Source organism: Camellia sinensis, chromosome 15 (genome assembly GCF_055761805.1).
Source record: "Camellia sinensis isolate YWXY chromosome 15, ASM5576180v1, whole genome shotgun sequence".
NCBI lineage: Eukaryota > Viridiplantae > Streptophyta > Magnoliopsida > Ericales > Theaceae > Camellia > Camellia sinensis.
The window spans coordinates 77,888,937-77,909,546 of record NC_138975.1 but is presented as its reverse complement, the minus strand read 5'-3'; positions in this window follow the sequence as shown (position 1 = coordinate 77,909,546).

The window sequence follows — 20,610 nt, the reverse complement described above, 5'->3', positions numbered from 1 at the left end:
GCCTTTAACCAAATCAGACATGTTTTAATAGAGTTAAGGGGCCAAATGGAAGCAATTTCAAACTTTTGTCCATAGAGCTGTGCTTGCATGGGAAGATCATTCATGTCAAAACGGCCTTCGGCCCATTCATTCGTGTCAAAACGGCATTCGGCCCATTCATTCATGCCAAAACGGCCTTCGGCCCATTCATTCGTGTCAAAACGGCCTTCGGCCCATTCATTCGTGTCAAAACGGCCTTCACCCCTGTTCCGTAATATGTTAATTGGTCCTTAAGATGAGTATGATTATGTGTTTAATATGATTTTGTACGCCATTATGTGAAAATATGTGGTTTTGAATTTCTATATGTTCACCGTAGGAATATCTGTTTGATTATTTGCTTTGGAAATTAAATTGAAGGCCTTATCGGCCACAGAACCCGAAATTGATTGCGCCATTGTGATTGGCATAATTTTTAGGGTCTGCGGTGAAGTTTAATTGAAAAATTGATTTGGACCAGATTAAGTTGATTAAAATGGCGAATTAGTGCCCAACTATTTCTTATTATTAAATTGTGGCTAGTGGGAATTTATGTAAAAAGGCACCATACACTCAATTTCCTTCTTTTATCGTCATTTGGGCTAATCAACTCTCTAGAAAGAGAGAAGGCCGACTATTAGGGAGAGAGAGGGGAGAAAATCTATGTTTTGGTCTTGAAGCTTGGAAGTCTTGAAGTTAAATTCAAGAGTTAACCATAGTTGTGAAGATTAAAGCTCCTTGGTGAGTAATTCATATATTTTTAGTTATCATCTTGTGAATTCAAGTTGAATGATGGTCAAGATCATGGATTTGTTTGATTATGAGGAAACTGAGTTGATTTTGTTGTATTGAAGACCCATATGAGCATGCATGTATGTAATTGCTTGGATTTGCATGTTTGAGTTTAAAATACATGATCCATGTAGGAATTTTAGTTGAAGCTCATGTTTGTAATCACCAATTGCACCATGTAAGCTAAAATGAGGGTAATATATCACATGCATGTACAATTTATAAGAAGAGGAGCTTGGAATGCATGAATTTGGTATGTTGGTAATGAGTTTGGTGTCAATTGGGACATGCATGTGTTTGATTTATGAAATTGAGCTTCAAAATGTTGTAATTTGGTGTTGGTATCATGTTAGAACATGTATATGTGAAATTTGAGCCATGGCATGTAAGAAATGTTGGTTAGAGTGTTGAATTCAAGCTCAAGAACCATTCTGGAAAACCCAGAATTTTTTATGTCCACTCGAGTGGGGGAACCGCCGCTCGAGCGGGGATTTAAAGCTCCCAGTATTTTCTTGCAGGCATGGTGTCCGCTCGAGCAGGGAGCTTAGTAGGATGAACTTCCACTCGAGTGTTCGAGTTCACGCTCGAGCGTAAAAATGATGCATCCAACACTTTTTACAAACATGATGTCCGCTCGAGCGGGAAAGTTCACGCTCGAGCGGGGAGTCATGTAGAAAGGCCTTCTGCTCGAGCGCCGAAGTGCACGATTGAGCGTAAATTCGACCTAACCAGTACTTTTTCAGGCCTCGAGGGTCCGTTCGAGCGGGGAAGTCCACGCTCGAACGAGGACCCTGTTTTCTGAAATTTTGAAAAGACATTCTGTGTTTCGTTTTCTGTTCTCTTTCACTTTTAAGCACTCTTAGGCATACATTGAGCATTATAAATGAGTTAAAAAGATAAGAATGAAGCCTAAAGAGGAAAATGTGAATTTAGAACGGATCGAATTGTTTGTGACCCTTTTGTGTTTGTGGAATATGTAGGGTCGAGCTCAAGGGCAATCCAACCAACCGATCACTGTGAGTAATATCAATATTTAAAGCTTGCCATTTGTCCAATTGCTTATTTCCTTATAAGCCTTACAAGTTTGCTAGTTTGAATTACGGACAAATGTTTGATATGAATGAATGAATGGGCTGAAGGCCGTTTTGATTTGAATGAACGGGCCGAAGGCCGTTTTGACACGAATGAATGGGCCGAAAGCCGTTTTGACATGAATGAATGGACCGAAGGCTGTTTTGACATGAATGAATGGGCCGAAGGCCGTTTTGACATAAATAAATGGGCCGAAGGCTGTTTTGACATGAGTGAATGGGTCGAAGGCCGTTTTGACATAAATGAATGGGCCGAAGGCCGTTTCAACATGAACGAATGAAAGTTTGATTGGGCCAAAGGCCAGTTTGTAGGAATCGCAGTCACATAACTTAAAATGTGTATATATGGTAAATAAAATATGAATTGGGCCCAAGGCCGTTTGAAGCTTATTGTTCTACATAACATTTGTCTAACTTCTGCATTTGATATTATTCACTGGGCTATCGCTCACGCTCATTCATGTATTTGTAGGTGAGCCAAGAGAGGTCCAGTCCCAGCCTCAGTGAAGCCTGTGTGGAACAACCCAAGTTTTGGGGAGTCAGCCCGTACGTCTCATGCACGAGACTTGTCTTCGCCTTTTTGTCGTTTTGTCTTATGTTGTCATGTTGGCGAAGTCTTTGAACATGTCTGTATATAGTTTTCATGGGTTGACTTAGTTTTGGATGATCCTGTCTATACAGAACCTTATGGTACTGCTTTCTGTTGTGAGTTATTAATGTACTTATGTATGGTTTATTTTGATGCGCCATGTAAGCACATCTCCATGGACAAAGTTTTAAATTTTTCTTCCGTTTGGCCCCTTTACTCTGATGAGTTATGTTTGTTTTGGTTTGAGGCCGTAGGTAATCTCAGGATTACTGGCCGGTTATGTCCTTAACCCACAAGGGCGGGTTCGATACATGACAACTTTTATTCAGGAATAGGGAGGAGTTGAAGTAGACCACTTGGTTTCTGATGTTCAGCTTTTACTTGCTGACACTAAAGGCATTTAGACACATATTCCGCAATTTCTTTCTTTATTTTGGGCCACCAATAGCTTTGTTTCAAATCCCGATACATTTTGTTATTGCCTGGATGCATAACAAATACTGACTTGTGAGCTTCATCCAGAACTTTTTTCTTAAGCTCCGGAATATCTAGGACACACATTCGGTTTCGAAACCTCAACACTTCGCTTTCAATATTGAATTCTGCTTTCGAACTTGCCTCAACAATGATTGCCGGTTCAACTGAAATAACGGCTATCAATCCGCTTTGTTCACACCATACCACTTCAATTTCAGACTTCTCAAAATCTTGTAAGATCTCTTTCCGTTCAGTAAGCAAACAAACTACACTCCCCATTGATTTTCTGCTCAAGGCATCAGCAACTGTATTAGCTTTCCCAGGGTGATACTGGATTTCGAGATCATAATCCTTTATCAATTAAAGCCATCTCCTTTGTCACATGTTCAACTCCTTCTGCGTAAAGAAGTATTTCAGACTTTTGTGATCTGTGTAGACTTCACATTTTGCCCATACAAGTAATACCGCCAAATTTTTAGAGCAAACACAACTGCGGCCAATTCTAAGTCATATGTTGGGTAGTTTTTCTCATGTGGCCTCAATTGTCAGGAGGCATAAGCAATTACTTGCCCATTCTGCATTAACACACAACCCAAACCTTTATAAGATGCATCACTAAAAATCACAAAATTTTCCGTACCTGATGGTAGTGTCAAAACTGGTGCAGTGGTCAATCTTTTTTTCAGTTCATGAAAGGCAGTTTCCCTTTCGTTATCCCATTCAAACTGTTGCCCTTTGCGTGTCAGTTGGGTAAGAGGTATAACTATTTTTGAGAAATCCTTCATAAATCTCCTGTAGTACCCGGTGAAGCCCATGAAACTGTGGACTTCTATCACGTTAGTCGGTGTAGACCAATTCACAATTGCCTCTATTTTTTATGGGTCCACTGAAATTCCCTCCTTGTTGATAACATGCCCTAAAAAGATAACTTCATCCAACCAAAATTCATATTTCTTTAGTTTGGCAAATAATTTCTTTTCTCTAAGTGCTTGCAGGACAGTCCTCAGATGATGTTCATGTTCAAGTCTATTCTTGGAGTATATCAAAACGTCATCAATAAAAACCACAACAAACTCATCAAGGTAGGTTTTAAAAATTTGGTTCATTAAGTCCATAAACACTGCCGGAGCATTAGTTACCCCAAATGGCATAACAAGAAATTCATAATGGCCATACCTTGTTCGAAACGCGATTTTCTCAACATCTTTTGCTTTCACTTTTAACTGATGATACCCGGATCTCAAATCAATTTTGGAAAACACTTGTGATCCCTGCAACTAGTCAAACAGGTCATCAATACGGGGTAAGGGATATTTATTCTTTATTGTTACCTTGTTCAGTTCTCGGTAGTCAATACACAAGCATAAAGTTCCATCTTTCTTTTTCACAAATAACACCGGGGCACCCCATGGTGAAGTGCTAGGTCGAATAAACCCTTTGTCAAGCAGATCCTGTAACTATTCTTTCAATTCTTTCATTTCAGTAGTAGCCATTCTATAGAGAGTTTTAGAGATGGGCTGGGTGCCTGGCATAATTTTAATAGTAAACTCTATCTCCCTGTCCACCAATTCCCCTGGTAATTCATTTGGAAACACATCTGGGAATTCTCTAACAATAGGGATACTGTTCAATTCAATATTCACAGATTATTTAGATAGCACATAACACAAATGACCCTGGCACCCTTTCCTGATTAATTTGCATGTCTTCATTGCAGATATTAAGTAAGGTGGAGGCACTACCCCATTACCCACAAACACAATTTCTTTATGTTCTAGTGGTTTAAATATAACCCGTTTTGTCACACAATCAATAGTGGCACAATATTTGGTTAATCAATCCATGCCCAAAATTACATCGAAATGTCTAAAGTTCAAGGGCAACAAATCTACATATAGGATAGCATCCTCAATACGCATGTCACAAAATCGGTATATAGATTCACACAATACAGATTCCTCAGATGGAGCAGATACACATAGCAGATATGGCAATAATTCTAGAGGTCTACTCAGTCTAGATACAAATGCACATGTTACGAAAGAGTGTGTTGATCTGGAGTCAATTAACACAAAAGCATCCTGATCACATATAGAGATAGTACCTAAGACAACTGCGTTAGCATTCTGTGTATCGCCCAGAACAAGCGCAAAAACTCTTCCTTGCCTCATGGTATCTCCGGTGGTAGTAGATCTCATAGTATTTCCCGGTTTTGGGATCGATGCAGTTGAGCTAGCAGCTAGCTTCCTACTGTTCTGATTATAATCTCTGGCCATATGTCCTTGTTTACCACATTTAAAACAGGCCCCTGACACACGGTAACAAATCCCACGATGCCTTTTACTACAAATATTACACATTAGGGATGTATCTCGGGAAGAATTTGAAGTACTCGAGGAGCCCGTATTCTGCTTCTTCAAAAATTTCTTCTTCGAAAAGAAGCCTTGTCTCTTATTATCTTTCCAGTCTGTTATTGATTTAGCCTGTCTAGCTATGTTAGCTTCTGATATTATGGCCCGGTCTAGCACCCCAATATAGGTTTCCAGCTTCAAGACATTCACCCTTTCTAAAATGTCGCTTCGAAGCCCTCCTTCAAAATGCCTCGCTTTCTTATAGTCAGTATCAATCACATGTGGTGAAAACCTGGCCAATTCAGTGAATTTGGCCTCATACTCAGCCACTGTCATGTTGTCTTGCTTTAGCTCCATGAACTCCAATACTTTCCTGTCCCAGACACATTGTGGGAAGTACTTATCATAGAAAATTTCCAGAAATTTGGTCCAGTCAACATCCTTATGATTCTCACGCATTAACATTCACCATCTTCGTGCTTCATCTTCTAGCATAAAGGTGGCTAGAAGTATTTTCTGTGTCTCTGAACAAGGGAACACTTCAAATAACTTTTCGATGCCGAGGACCCATGCTTCAGCTTTCAACGGATCTAATCCACCATGGAACTGTGGCGGTTTCATTTTCTTAAACTCTTTGGTGAGAGCTATTATTCAGTCATCATTCCGATTATCTTACATAGGTGGCACTGGAGGAGGAGGCGGAGGGGGTGGTTGTTGCCACTGCTGTTGTTGCCTCAATGTTTCTGTCATTTCCTGAATCAATTTTTCCATTCTACCCATTCTGGCAGTAGAGGACTCCTCTATCTCATCACCTCTTGTTTTCACCATCTGATTAGACTTGCATTATACTTTATACAAAAGATTCACAAGTATGCATATACTAAAGAGCATACATATTCAAATAATTGCAATGCAAGCAAATCACAAACTTATAACTTATAAAAACGTTTAAGCGTATTCTCGATGCTTTCAGATTCATACTTATCACATGAATGCATCCTAGATCTTTTCTAGACGCTTATTGCTCATTTGGATAAGTGTGTGAGTTATTAACTCGTGCTCTGATACCACTCTGTCATGACCCGAACCTACCCCCATGGGTTAGGGACATAACCGGCTAGTAATCACGAGATTACCTACGGCCTTTAACCAAATCAGACATGTTTTAACAGAGTTAAGGGGCCAAACGGAAGCAATTTCAAACTTTTGTCCATAGAGCTGTGCTTACATGGCACGTCATAACATTTCTCAAACATACATTAATAACTCACATCAAAATATGTAATACCACAAAGTTCTGTACAAACAGAATCATTCAAGACTAAGTCAGTCAAACCCAAAGTTTATGTACAAGAGCGATCCAACGTTTTCGCCAATATGACCAAACCATGTCAAAAGAACAAAAGAGGCGAAGACAAGTCTCGTGCGTGATACGTTTGGGCTGACTCTTCAAAACCTCGATGGTTTCTCTCATACTTCACTGAGGCTGGGTTTGGACCTCCATTGGCTCACCTACAGACATATAAATGAGCGTGAGAGAAAGCCCAGTGAATAATATCAAATAAAGAAGATACACGAACGGTATACATCAGACGGCCTTGGGCCCAATTCATATTTCTATCTAGTGTACATATATATAGGTCAAGTGAGTACGGTTCCAAACGCATCAAACGGCCTCGGGCCCAATTCATTTATGTCAAACGACCTTTGGCCCATTCGTTCATGTCGTACGGCCTCTGGCCTATTTATTCATGTCATACGGCCTCTGGCCCATTCATTCGTGTCATACGGCCTCTGGCCCATTCATTCGTGTCATACAGCCTTTGGCCCATTCATTCGTGTCATACGGCCTCCAGCTCATTCATTCATGTCATACGGCCTCTGGCCCATTCATTCGTGTCATACGGCCCCTGGCCTATTCATTCTTGTCATACAGATATTTGTCCCTCAATTCAATGTAACAAACTTATAAGACTTATATAGAAGTAAGCAGTTGGACAAATAACATACTTCAGATATCTGTTTAAGATATTACTCACAGTGTTTTGCTGGTGGATTCATCCTTGAGCTCGACCCTACACATTACATAACACATATGGGTCACAAACGATTCAATCTGTTCTTAATTCAAGCATCCCTCTTAGGCTTCTTTCTTATTCTTTTAATTCATTCATAATGCTCAATGCATGCCTAAGAGTACTTAGAAACGAAAGAGAACGAAAAATGAAACACAGAACACCTTTACAAATTTCTCGAAACAGGGGTCCCCGCTCGAGCATGGAGTTTCCCGCTCGAGCGGACCCATTAGGTCTGCAAAAGTACTAGTTGCCTCATTTTTACGCTCGAGCGTGAAGTTAGGCACTCGAGCTGAAAGTCTCTCTCTACATGGCTCCCCGCTCGAGCATGAATCTCCCCGCTCGAGCGGACACCCATGTCTGCAAAACTTCTGGGAGCACGCATTTCACGCTCGAGCGGCGGTTCCCCCGCTCGAGCGGACTTCATGAATTCTGGGTTTTCTAGAACTATTCTTGAGGCTTAAATTCGACATTCAAAGGCTCAAAACTCATAATTTTGGTTCAAAATATGCAAATACATTATATATCATGAGTATACAAGAAATATGAAGCCAATTGCTTAGAATCATGGTCACATTCTCAAATTATTCAACATTTCGATTGTGTAGTCGAAACTCATGCATTCAAACTTCATATAAGTTCCATATCTTCAATAATCAAACATGCATGTTAGTCTTTAACCCTAATTCCATTTCAAAAATCAACAAAACTATGCTTGCATGTATGCTTCAATGCTCATATTCCCATATCCAACTTAATACATGCTTGATTATGCCAAATCATGGTAATTCTACACATGCATGTGCATGTTAACTTCAAATTCATCAATTATAGCACAATTCTTGTTCTTAATCATTATTTAACTTTGAATTCACAAAGTTACAAACTAAAATCCATGAATTTACTCACCTAGGAGCTTCAAACACCCAAATTCTAGCCAATTCTTGAGTTCAACTTCCAATTCTCAAGCTTTGAGCCAAAAAAATTGCACAATTCTCCCTCTTCTCTCTCTAGAGCCGACCCTCTCTCTCACTAAAGTGTAAATCTGATTTTCGAGCTCAAAAACAATGGATGTAAGTGTATAATGCCCCCTTTATATGAGCTCCCATAATCACAATTAATTAATACTAATTAATTGAGCATTATTTCATCAATTTAATCTATTTAATTTGATCCGAATAATTTTCAATTAAATTTCACCGTAGGCTCTAAAAATTACGCTAATCATAATGGCGTAGTCAATTTCGGTTTCTATGGCTATGGACCGCCCAGAGAACTCCTGAGAAAATCTCATTTTGTTCTCTAGCTACTACAGTTCAGACTCAATGTCACGGTTCTGAATCTAATTTCGCAAAGTGCGATGCAAGATTGATAAATCACCAAAGAGTCCAAATCCGGCAAATCGTTTTGGAAAACTGATTTTTTAAGAAAGAATTTCCAAACTTGAATTACTTTGCTAGATACAGAGTCACCACCTAAATATTTTATTTTGGGAGAATTTAGGAAACCCTGACTCGTGCCTAAGGCCACGTGTCCGTCATCACCAAAGTTGCCTCGGCTCGGGAACTTGGGTACGAGAGGGGAAGGTCATGCAATGAGCACCCTCGCTCGCCCGATCAAAGATTGGCTTGTACTAAGCATGATATCTTGTTTTTGAAAACACATGCGTTCTTATTGCGGTTAATTAGCTAGAATTACTATGTGATGCGCACAACACACAAGTGTAGACTAGATCGCCTAATTTAGAACAAATCATCGCATATCCGTTTGTTTAGAAATAGTTTGAAGTTTGCTACTCGCAAGTAGGCTAAAACACGGATTTCAATGAATCGTTCCAATTCAAGTAATCCAACCTTCACCCATAGGCATTCAGGCAGTTATATCACATAAGCAATTAGCCTCATGGTAAGCATGCTATCATGTTAACACTCACACACATGCAAGATGCTAAAGCATAAACACTTACGGTGTACTCCGAGCCAAAACAAAGAACTAGTTAGTAATCAATGCATGATCCTAGTTCATGTCAAGATGGGTAATGCAACACAGGCAAAATGCAACTAGAGTAGGCTCGGCTATTTTAAGATGGCATATGAGATGCGACAATTCGATACATGTATTCAAGTAGAGATTGAAATACAATGCAGTTAGTATGATGCGCCGAGCTCGGTGCATGCAATACAAATGGATGGATGCGCACATGTGAGCATAAGGTATGCTAAATGAAATACGCCCTAAAACTAACCATCGTAAACAATTAAGTGAATGAGAGAAAGAAATGGGGGTTGGAAGACATGCATCACACACACGCACGCTTATTACACCAATTGGCTTTCTCGAGGGAGAGGCCGAAAGAATAATACAAACCATCTAATTAACTAACTAACAAACTAATTAATTATTACACAATCAAATAAATAACTAGCTACAACTAATTATTACAACACTTAAATAATTAACAAATTAATTAAGCTACGAAAAATAATAAAGAGGCCTTGAGAAGAGGGACAAATGCATGCTCGGTCAGCTTTGCTCGGAAATTCGTTGCCATGCCTTATGTTGCCTCTGTTTGCACTGTTCTATACCTCTGCAAAGTGTGAAAATCCCCAACTCACTTCTGATTCACCCCATGGGCACTGTGGGAGGCCATCGGCCAAAAATCATGATCATCGGCCAAGAAATAGGGGTCATCGACCACATATGAAGCCATCGGCCAAACACTTGTAGCTGATCGGCACTAAAGATAGCCGATCGGCCATCTCTTCCTGTAAAATGCTCTTTTGCTGCAGCAGAGGACAAACAGAGCATGGCAATGCATTTACAAGACAATGTTTGCAGCTACACTCCTTATCATGTTTGAGACTCAAAGGAGTGTAGTTCTCGACCCTCGGACCACCAATCACGCATTTCAATGCATGATGGCCAAAGGAGCCAAGTGTGCAGTTCAATATCAAATGAAATGCACAAAACACATAAGGGACCTTAACCTCTATCATATGTGATCAAGAGGCAAGGCAATGCACACACAATGCAATGCAACCTAAGCATGCAACAACATGCAAACAACTCAAGTATGAACAATATTATGCAATGCAAATAATATGCTATAGGTATACAACCTAAACATGTGAAGATGCATAGCATAGATATGTGACAACAATACCAATAACTAGCATGTGACAAGATGTGATCTAACAAGTATACAAGATGGATGAGTATGCAACCACATGTCAATTAGCAAGCATGTGACAACATACAATATGACAAGCATGTAAGCATGATGTAAAGTAGCAACTTTGAACAACATGATAAATGGGCTTAAACTAAAGATGGACAGACCTCAGCCATGTCCAAAATCAGTGGCCAAAGTTAAGAATTGGAAGCATGAAAATACAAAACAATCATGCACATGTAAATGGTCCAACACCTAGGCATAGGAGGCTAACTTTCAAGAGCACTTAAAAGGGGACAAATATGGACATGTGACAAACATTGTAAGCTCTAAAATCATGCATGGAAAGGTGTCAAACCAACCAAACAAAGCAAGCAAAGCATACAAGAAAGTCCAAAGCTTAAGGCTAGCCAAGGGACTCAAACCATGGCCATGCAAGGCAAGCCCCAAAGGGCCAAGGGCACTCAAAATAGTCCCAAGGCAGGTCAAGACAAAACCAAAAACATGCTCGAAACTAGCCAACACAAGATAGAATACAACTCCAAAAGGCATGAGGCATGCAAGGCTACAAAGGGGTGTTACACTACACCTATCAAAACCAAACATGGCATGACTTAAACCAATAAAATCATAGTTATGGCATATCAAAATAAGCTCAAAAACCCACTTAGATGGCATCCCAAAGACCTAAGCATGGAGGCATACACAATGGTCCATTCATGAGGCATAAGACATCAACTCTTTAAAGCATTAAAGGAGTGATAATTGTAAGTGTATGAGCATGAAACATGGACTGAAATAACATAAAAAATGACGCTAAATCATTGAAATGAGCCAAGTAATGCATGCTAGTGGACTCAATACCCAAAGCTAACAAGCTAGATTGAACCATAGCTACACAAAGCAAGTCATGCATGACTAAAACAACCTAAATCAGACCTTAAACATGCTGAAACATCAACAAAGTCTTCTCAGAGTTAAGCCAAAAGCATGCTAAAATGACATGTCAAAGCATGATGCATGTTAGGCTATTTCATGAAAATGCATTACAAGTACATGGAGCATGCAAGGAGCTACTAAAACAAACCTTAATAGAGGTATGACATGGTAAAACAAGCCCAAGAACATGCTGAAATGGACACAACATAGGCTAGAATGACATGCTACTTCATGAAGCATACAAGGCTAGTTTGTGTGATTTACACTACAAGTGTATTAGGCATGCATGGAGTGACAAAACCAAGCAAAAACAGTATTATATCATGGCAAAACAAAGCCTAATACATAATGAAATGAAGCTAAAACAAGCTAAGCAAACATGCTACCACCATAAGCCATTTATGCAAGCATACAAGACAACAAGGAGAGGGGATGACCCTCTCCTATTTAAGACCCCAAAACTACCTTTCCACCACTGAAAATCCTTTGAATTTCAGTGGTAGAAAGGTCATGCAAAGCCAAGAACAAGGGCCAAAATGGATGACCTTAAACAAGGCTTAACAAGGCCTAAAAGGGGGTAGACAACCCCAAACCCAAAAGTGACCTTAACCAAAGATTTAAAGCATGAAAAAATAGAACTTCTATCAGTTAAGAATTAAGCTTTAAACAATAAGCAAGAAGGTCTAAAAGCTTAAGCAAGAGTGGGGGTTTAAAAGCAAGTTTGCTTACCCTTGAAGAACACCTTCAAGAACAAAGCTCCAGTAGGTTTTCCAGGCTTAAACCAACTCAAGAACTCTAACACCAACTCCCTAGCACCTCAGCAACTAAGGATGGTGTTCTACTAGGTGCTCTAGTGCAAAAGTAAGAACAAAATACACTTTAGAGCACAAACACACACACAAATATAGAGAGAGAGAGAGAGAGATATATGGAGAGAGAGATATATATCACTCCTATATCAGATTTTTAGAACCCCTGAGAAGGAAGGAGGAGCTCCCTTTTTATAGAAATCCAATTCCAAAGCTTCCTAAGCAAGCTAAAACAAGGTTCAAATCCCTCCATACACATGTATGGAGAATGTGAATTGTGCATGCCATCTGTGACAGCTGGCATAAAATATCTGCATAAAACATATGAACAGGGCTCAACTAGAAAACATGGCCGATCGACCAACACAAGGGCCGATCGACTAAAAAGAGTACCGATCGGCCAACAATTTTGGCCGATGGCATGAAAACAAGGCCGATGGCTTCATGCCTTGGCCGATGGGTTGAGGGGATGGCCAACAAGCCACCCCTCTTCCCTCAAAAGCAAAAACACAAGTGCTTGGTCCACAACCAAGCACAAAATAGACAAGTTAAGAGATCTTAAGGCAAGTCGCGCGACCGAGACCCCCAAGAACTCAAAATGAACACGAGCATGGATGATCATCGAGTGTTCAAACGATGACGTCCAAGTCTTGAGGACGGTAAAAAATGGGGTGTCTATAGTGGCCGATAAGGCCTTCAATTTAAATTCGAAAGCAAATAATCAAACAAATTTTCCTACGGTGAATAGATAGAAATTCAAAATCACATATATTCATATAAATGGCACACCAAATCATGTCAAACACATAATCACAATCATAATTAAGATTAATTAGCATAATACGGACTAGGGTTATCACATAAAGGATGAAACTTTTTGTTGGATTTTAGGTGGTGATATTACAAAGTTTGAGCTTCGTCATTTTGTATGGACATTTACTGATTTTGGCATTATGGGATCTGCAGCGCAAAGTTATTATTGGTTAAAGATGTGTACTATATGAAGTATATTTTTAGGACAAAAAAAAAAAAAGAAAAAAACATTATTCTTATAGATGTTTTGCTTTTTCAGTTCTCTTGGTTTGGTTTATATTCAAGCTTCTATATGGATATTTACTGATTTCTTGGTTCTCATTGTAAATTTGTTAAACTCTTCTGAATGCATAGAAAGATGCATTCAGCTTTCATAATATCACTAAATGTTTCACAACTAACCTTAGTTATGGTTTCACAGTTTATTTTTCTTTTTTTTTTTCTTTCTTTTTTTTCTTTTGTGTGTGTGTGTGTGTGTGTTTTTGAATCAATTTTTTCTTTGCACTTTTGATTTCTTTAATTTTGTTTCTTAGTTTGGTCTTGGTTTGATTTGTATTTGAACTTCAGCCAATCATTTATTTATTCAGCAACAACTAATTCTATATTCCCTTTAATTGTTTTTGTTCTTCATCTCTGTTTAGACTATGTTCTAAGTATAGTTCTTGTTTTATTTATATATTTTCATCTATATTATGAATTTCACAAAATTTACAATCACATTATTTCAAATTACATATTACATCAACTCATCATAGGCAAGAGTTATCATGCAATGCACATAGCCCGCGCATCTAGTATTATAGAAGAGGGAGTTAAGAAAGCTACAGTAAAAAAGGTTCTCATTTTTAGTGGAAGTTTTTGCTGTAGTGGCCTGGGTCGGGAAAGCCCTCTACTAATTTAGTTTCTAGCTGGGACACGTTGATGTCCAGCGTTTTTGTCTTGTTTGGTGGTTGTGGACCTTGGGAGTGGTCTGAGATGGTTGTTGGGCAATAGCCCAGTGTTTCTGGGTAAAGGCGCTCGCGACCATGCCACCTAGGTAGGTCGCGCCCACGGTCTTTTAGTTCACACCCATGATGGGTTTTATATAAAAGCTCGTGGATAGTCGAACTATCTATTTTTGATCTCTTTTTCCCATCTCTCTATTCCAGTCCACCATTTTTTCCTCTTTCAAGCTTCCAAGCTTGGTTTCATCTACCTCTAGTCACTTTCTACCCCTAGTCTCTCATACCAAAATGTAGAACTCAATGAGAACTTCCATCTAATTTGAGCAGATTGTTTTTTCATCACCGGCTGTTTTTTCGACTTGTTTCCTTCTTGCTTCAAGAGGTAGGATCTATTTCTTAAACTCGATGTGAGTTCGATAGTGTATTTGTGGTGTATTTTAATATGTAGATTTTGTTATTTTTGGGTTGATTTTGGAAATTTGTTTTATAAGTTGAGGGTTTATTCCAAATGGGGTTGCTAAGCTATGGTTTATCCACAAAAATTCTATTTTCCATTTACAAAGATGCATATGAGTTTTTAGAAGTAAAAAGCTCTGATTTGAGAAAAGCCCTAAAAGATAATCTTTTGGGAATTATTGGATTTTCAAAAAAAGGACTTGATTGGAGAAAAGTATTATGAGATATGGAAAATACCGAGTGTTAGATACTCTTTTGGAAATTCTTTGGAATCATGACTTTAATATTTTTGGATTTGTATATTCGGATTGTTATCTTTTTATTTATTGTATTAAAGATAACTGTTTTGGCTATTGGTGGAGGTTAGCATTGCCGTGTGTTAGTGTAGACACTCCATTTTTTACCGTCGTCAAGACTTAGACGTCATCGTTTGTGCACTCGATAATTGTGCTTGTTTGTGTTCGTTTTGAGTGGCCAAAGTCCTCGGCGGAACGCCTTGTCTTTGAGCCGCTAAACCTTATCTGTTTAGTGCATATTTTTGGACTAAGAGCTTGTTGCCTCTAGCCTGGAAAAGAGGGTGACCTGTCAAACAGCCCTAGAATCTGTTAGCCATGGCTTGTGCTTGTTGGCTACTAGTGGTGGCCGATGGCCACCAGTGGTAGTCGACGGCCATTGGTCTCTTTTTCTAGATATTTGTTGACAATTGTGCCAGCTGTTGCTCACTGAGCTGCATCTTCATACACGTGTATGGTAGGATGTATCCAAGTTCAAGACTTGTTTTTCTATAAATAGAGGGGTTCCTCTCCCATTTTTGAGGGTTAGAAGATTTTGGACCAAAAATATCTCTCTCTCTAGCTTTCTCTCTCTCACTTGATATTTTGTGCTTCATTGCCTAGTTCCTCCATACTTTTGCACACCAACCCTAATCAAACTTGACCACCATTGAGCTGAGGTCCCTTGGAGTCTTGTTTGAGCTTTGGAAGGAGGTTTGAGCTTGGATTTGTGCCTAAATTGTGTTTTGCTTCAAAGGTAGAGCACTTACGTTATTTAAGCTTATTGTGCATACTTATTTTCCTATCTTTTTCAACTATTTTAAGGCTATTTTGAAGTGTAAAAAACTTTGTTTTTGTGACCTAAAAATGGTGGTTTGAGCGTTTTTGAGTTAGGGGGTTGTCCACCCTTTTGGCTCCTTAGCTTGTTATGCTTTTTGTGCTACTTTTCATCACTTTCAAATCAACTTTTTTGGACCTTTTAACCACTAAATCTCAGAGGTTTTTTAGTGGTAAAAATCAACTTTTGAAGTCCAAAATTGGAGGGGTTAGCCTCCCCTTCTTGTGTCTTGTTTGCATGTCTAGTTAGCTTCACATGTTATCATGTTTTTCTAGCTTAACCTAGCTCTAGTACAACATATTTTTGCTTTTATTTTGACCTGTTTTAGCTCTATTTTAGACTGGTTAAGTCATTTGAGCCTTGTATGGCATGGTTGTAGTGCAATTTCCTTCACTAGCTTGATGTTTTAGTGCTTTATTCATCATTGTTTTGAGTTGAAAGCATGCTTTAGTGTTGTTTTGCACTTAATTTCAACGCTTTAACCTCTGCAATCTCCCTCAAGTCTTCACCCTTTTGTTTTCTTTGAAAGTGGTTTTAAACCCCTTGTTTGCTTAAGTGTGAAATTGAGACATTTATGCTTAATGGTTTAATCCCTTTGAGGGTTCATTACCAACGGCATGAGGTCTCTTTCATGTCCAAAGCCTTCTTTCCTTAGGTTTAATCAATTAAAGAATGATTTGGTAATGTAAAATGGGTAAACAAAATTGGACAAGTAAAAGAGGTAAGATAAGCATCTTTTGTGTTGCATTGCATGTGTTTGAATCGGACGTTAATTCGAACATAAGGAAAATGGGACATTTCATACTCAAAAGTGATGAAATGTGCCACTTTCCTTGGTCACCATCACCCTTGATCATGCATGATAGGGTGATGGACTTTTTGGTCTTGTTTTGCATTAATTGAACTTGTATAAACTTGGTTCCTTAGCCATCATGCATGGAAAGTGCTTGATTGATGGTTTGAGGGTCAAGAGTTACACTCCTTTGAGCTTGTTTGATGATAAGGAGGGTAGCAGTACAAATAACCCTTGAGAATACACTATTTTGCCTCTGTTTGCTCTCTGTTGTAGCAAAAGGGGAAGTTCTGGACAGGGGTGGCTAATAGTGCCTCTGTTTGCTCTCTGTTGCAGCAAAAGGGGAAGTTCTGGACAGGGGTGGCTGACCGGCCACCAATGGTAGCCAACCGGCCATCAATGAAGAAATTGCTCAGTGTGATGGAAAGGGGGAGCAGAGGTGTTCTGGAAGTTGGTAGCTTCTTTGGTGTTCAAGTGTGCAAACAGAGTCTTACAACAGTGAGGCAGTGGCATTTTCAGGTGGAAACCAACCGAGCATGCATATGTACCTCACCCACCGAGGCCATTTAGTTGCTTTGCTTAGCTGATTAGGGGTAGCTAATTCATGCAAGTGTTGTAACTATTTAATTAGCTTAGCTTAGATAGTTAATTATTTAATTGCTTTAGTTAGCTTAGAATAGTTAGTTAATTCATTTCAAGTGTTGTAATAGTTAGCTTAATTAGCGTAGCTAGTTAGCGCTTATTCATTCGGACCCTCCTTCACGAGTGTGTAATGTTGTAATAAGTGTGCGTGTGTGTATGTATATTTTCCAACCCCACGTCTTTCTCCCTTTTATTTAATCACTTTCGATGGTTAGATTAGGGACTTTTTCAATTAGCATATCGCATGCTTGCATCCATTCATTTGTCTTACATATACCGAGGCTTAGCGCATCATTCAAACTGAATTGTCATTTCAATATCTTATTTGAATACGTGTTTAATCACATGTTGTTCAAACCGATTCATATGCCATATTAGTAGTTGAGCCTATTAATTGCATATTGCATGCGTTGCATTAGGCATCCTGTATAGTTAGGATCATGCATCTTTCTAACTAGTTTTTGTTTTAGCTTAGAGTACTAGGTGAGTTTTTATGCTTTAGCATACTTACATGAGTGTAAGTGATTTCCATATCTAGCGTGCTTGCCATGAGGCTATATGCTTAAATGCTAAATTGCATGAATGCCTGTGGATGAAGACTTGTTGTTTGAATTGGAACGATTCAACAAATGTGTGTTTTAAGCCCACTTGAGGTGGCAATTTCAAACCATTTTCGCAAAAACAAACATAAGTTGAATTGTTCCAAATTGAGCAAATTAGTCTATACTTGCTTGTGCGCATCACATAGTAAAACTAGTTTAATAACCGGAATAAGAACAATAATGTTTATAAAAAATCATATCATGATTAGTAGAGGCCAATCTTTGATCGGACAAGCGGGGGTGTTTAATTCATGACCTTCCCCCCTCATACCCAAGTTCCCGAGCCGAGGCAACTTTGGTGATGATGGACACGTGGCCTTTGACACGAGTCAGGGTTTCCTAAATTTTTCCAAAAATAAAATATTTAGGTGGCGACTCTGTATTTAGAAAAGCAGTCCAATTTTGGCATTATTTGATTTAAAATTGATTTTCTAAAAAGATTTGCCGGATTGGACTCTTTGGTGTTTATCAATTTCATATTGCACTTGTGAGACTAGATTTAGAACCACGGGAGTTCCAACTGTAAGGCCTTTCTTTTCAAGCCTTTCCAAAAGGCGGGGCGCGAGAAAAAAACGAGTCCACAGTTGGAAAATGTATGTGGACTAGGCAAACTGAACTATTTATGAATCATGCATATCATGGATTTTGAAAGGGATTTTGGAACTGGAACTGTGTATTTTGTAAAAGGCTATTTTGGAAATTCTCATGTTATGTATTAAGAACATTCGTTTCATTTTGAAAATTATACTTTGGATCTTGTGTATTGTGTTATTGTAAAATGGTAATTAAAATGGTAAAGCAGTAAAGGGGGTGTTAAAGCAAAATTAAGTTGGCATGTGTGTCCTTGGTGTAAGACCTAACCCGAGCAGCAGGTGTCGAGCCTTCTGATTACTATCGATAAAAATGACATAGTGACTTGTATAGTTATCATTTTGAACACTAACCCTAGAAATTTACCTATTTTATTTATTATCTCTTTGGTTTTGAAAAGGAATGTTTTGAAAACGGTTTTAGCAATGTAATTGCGGTTGTTTAGAGATGTGTTCACATTGATTTGGCAATGTATTTGCTCATTGGTATTGAGATACCAGGATTTGTTTTTGGAAATGGATTTTTCTTTTGTTTCAAAAAGATGTTGTAAACTCGGGAAATATTTGAATAAACGTAAGGTTTTGGTAACTGGAAAGAATAGATTTTGTTGAGAAAGCAAGCGGATTTAGAAAATGCATTTGGGTATATTGCATGTATGTATTGCATCATGATCATTTACATTAGCGAAGCATATTTAGCTTTTTGAAATATTCTCTACCGAGACATGAAGTTGTGTTGGAATTGTGTAGTGTGGTTCTTTTTGTAAACCATGGGCCATTCATGTTATTTATTGGCCGTATGCCATTCCTGTAAGCCTTTGGGCATTTCAATTTAATTTATAAAACCTTTGCATGTTTTAGTTTAGAACATCCATTCGATTTAGATTGTTATATTTGGGAATGTATGAAATTGAACAAACACATGTATTGTGTGACTGTTTTATATCAATCTGCATGAGAGTTGTTATATATTGTTTATCATTGGGTGGTTAATTCACGTGGGTTGGACCATGTAAATCCAGGACATGACAACTTGGTATCAAAGCTAACCACGTTTGAAAGGCTTGGGCTCGCGGGAAGTGGTTGGCCATAATGGGTTTACAATGCTCAGTAAGGACATTTGTATGCTTAGTATGCTAAATGATAACATGTTTATGTGGCTAAGTAGGTATGGAATTGGATCCTTAGGATATGATTTGTGTCTGTTAAACACTTAGAGGTCTTATTAAAAGGACACTTGATCAATGTTTGTTCTAATAGGAATTCTTGGGGTTTTGTAGAACAAATTTTATCTGAAGAATGTAATTCGTGTGTGACTATGTGACTAAGTGCTTATGTGGAATGTATTGTGTGTTTAATGCTAAAATGTATGAGATTTTGTAGGGGTGCATTTAGATATATACTAAATTTGTTGTGCTTGTTTTGGTTAGGATGTCTAGGCGAGGAAGTGACGACTTTCCTCCTTCCACACAAGAAGAATTGAGGAGGCAATTTCTAAAGTTGCACCAAGGTACTACACCATTGGCACAATTTGAGGTGTGGTTTACCAATCTGTAAAAGTTCGCTCCGGATTTGGTGGAAACCAAGGAGCTTCGTTGTGCAGAGTTTGAGAATAAGTTATGTGATGATGTTCGGGGAAGGATTATTGGGCCTTGGCATAGGAATTATCGTGCGCTTGTGGAAGCGGCGGCTTACATAGAGGCCAGAGTATTAGTCATGGGACAGAGTGGGGATGAGGCCACTTCAGCAACTCCTACAGCTTGGGGTCGTGGTAGACCTAGTAAGAGCCAAAAGAGAAGGGCAAGGTTATTGCCTCAACCAATAGTTGCACCAACTAGATCATCTAGCCAATCGGGGACTTGAGGTAAGTGAGTGCTCATAGGAGGAGTAGTTATTGGGATCCTACCAGTTCAGGCTTCAAACTAGTCACATCTTCAAGGGCCACCTATTTGTTATGCATGTAACCAACCGGGTCATATTAGGCATTTTTGTACGCAATCGGGAACTTATTTGGGTAATTTGCAATCTAGTCAGGTTCAGCCTTATTTGTCCGACCAGGGGCGATACTAATACCAGAACCAAGTAGGCCAGACTTCGAGGGCTATAGGAGGGTCGAACTTTTACCCTCAGAGTGGAGAGATGCGTGTTTGTTTCAAGTGTAGCCAGCTAGGTCACGTCTGTAGCTCTTGTCCTCGGCGTCATAGTTTTGGGAGTGTTCCAGGGGTTGAGAATAACCCGTCTCAACACTCTGGTTAGGAATGTGATAGTGGTATTGGTGGAGAGATAGCTGTTTTGGGTAATTAGTTTTGGTTATCTTGTTTGTGACTAGAGGATAAACGGTGGTAAT